This window comes from Cebus imitator, unplaced genomic scaffold (assembly GCF_001604975.1).
Source record: "Cebus imitator isolate Cc_AM_T3 unplaced genomic scaffold, Cebus_imitator-1.0 Scaffold823, whole genome shotgun sequence".
NCBI lineage: Eukaryota > Metazoa > Chordata > Mammalia > Primates > Cebidae > Cebus > Cebus imitator.
Genome location: NW_016108138.1, coordinates 30383 through 32424, shown reverse-complemented (window position 1 = coordinate 32424; position 2042 = coordinate 30383).

Sequence of the window (2042 nt, the reverse complement as noted above, 5' to 3'; positions counted from 1 at the left end):
CCTGCCTCAGCCTCCTGAGTAGCTGGGATTACAGGCACGCACCACCATGCCCAGCTAATTTTTTGTATTTTTAGTAGAGACGGGATTTCACCATGTTGACCGGGATGGTCTCGATCTCTTGACCTCGTGATCCACCCGCCTCGGCCTCCCAAAGTGCTGGGATTACAGGCTTGAGCCACCGTGCCCGGCCATCTCTCTCTCTTTCTTTTCTTTTCTTTCTTTCTTTCCGCCTGGCAACTTTCATTTAACAGAAGTTTTCTTATTTTGTTTTGTCTCTGCTAGATTCTGGTATCACAATGATGCTGTTCTTACATAATGAGCTGGGGAGAAGTCCCTTCATATCAATTTTTAGTAATCGTTTTAGAAGGTGTAATGCCAGCCTTTCTTTGTACATCTGGTGGAATTCACCTGTGAATTTGTCTAGGCCTGGGCTTTTAAAATTTTTGGTTGATAGGCTATTTACTACTAAATCAATTTTGAAGCTCGTTATTGGTCTATTTAGGGATTATTTGTTGTTGTTCAGTTATGGGAGGATGTATTTGTCCAGGAATTTATTGATTTCTTTTAGAAAAGAAGCGTGTGTATACAAGTGTTCATAGTATGCTTCAGTAGTTACTTCTGTTTTTTGTGAGGCCAGTGATAATGTCCCTTTTGTCATTTCTAATTTTTTTTTATCTTCTCTTCATTAAGCTTGCTAGTGGTTTATTTATCTTATTGATTTTTTCAAAAGATTTAACTTCTAAATTTCTTAATTTTTTTTAATATGACTTTTTATGTCTAAATCTCTTTCAGTTCAGATATGATTTGGGTTATTTCTTGTCTTCTGCTAGCTCAGTGGTTGGTTTTCTCTTGCTTCTCTTATTTTGTTATTTATAATGTTAGGTTGTTAAATTCAGATCTTTCTTTGTTTTTGATTTGAGCGTTTAGAGTTAAATTTTCCTCTTAACAGTGCCTGAGCTGTGTTGCAGAAACTCTGGTTTATGTTATATCTTTACTCATTTGTTTCAAAGAATTTCTTTATTTCTATCTTAATTTTATTATTTACCCAAAAATCATTTACATGCTTAATTTCCATGTAATTGTATGATTTTAAGTAATTTTCTTTGTATTTAATGATATCTTTATTAAGCTGTGGTCTAAATATGTATTTGGTATGATTTTGAAATTTTTGAATTTGTAGAGATTTGTTCTGTTTTTGATTGTGTACTCAATTTTAGAGTATTATGACCTCTCGTGTTGAGAGAATGTATACTATGTTGGTTTTACATGAAGAGTTCTATAGATTTCTATTAGGACTATTTGGTCAAATGTTCAGCTTAGGTCCTGATGTCTGTTAATTTTCTGCCTCAATGATCTCTCTATTAGTGTCTGTGGGATGTTGTAATCTCCCACTATTATTGTGTCAGAATCTAAGTCTCTTCATAGCTCTCTAAGAACTTGCTTTATTCATGTATATCTATGGATTTTTTTAAAAACAGCTTTCTGTTTTCTGCTTTTTTCCTTCCTAAATATTCTTTGAAGCGCACACAGCATGTCCAAGGTCTTTTTTCATAATGCTTATGTTTCTCATGCTGAGAGTAGCTGTGTACTTGGGTGTTTAGAGAGAAATTCCTTTTAAGGAATATTTTCTGGTCACCTTGATAAATCACATGTTGGAAATAGATGCTTGGTGCCGCAAAGAAAAATTAGCACTGAGACAAAGGATTATTTAACAACGCAAGTTTTACTTCCTGGACTGCAGGAAGGGTACTATTACTAGCCATCTTGTCACGAGAGTACAGTGAACAAAGGGCAATGCACAAATTTACCCCCTATTCATTTGGGGCTGTTCTTAAACTGCTGTGTTTGATCTCCATTGGCTGGAACCAGACCTCACAATCTAAACTAAAACCCGATTGGCTAACAACTTAAAACTTTTCCAAACAGGTAAAAGCCATGGAGAGCTGGGACATGCCTGTGAGCACATCCAGCACAGATATCTTGGTTAAAGTACAAGGACATAGAATGTACTATGTGCCTGTAAGCATGGCATGTTTAACAGC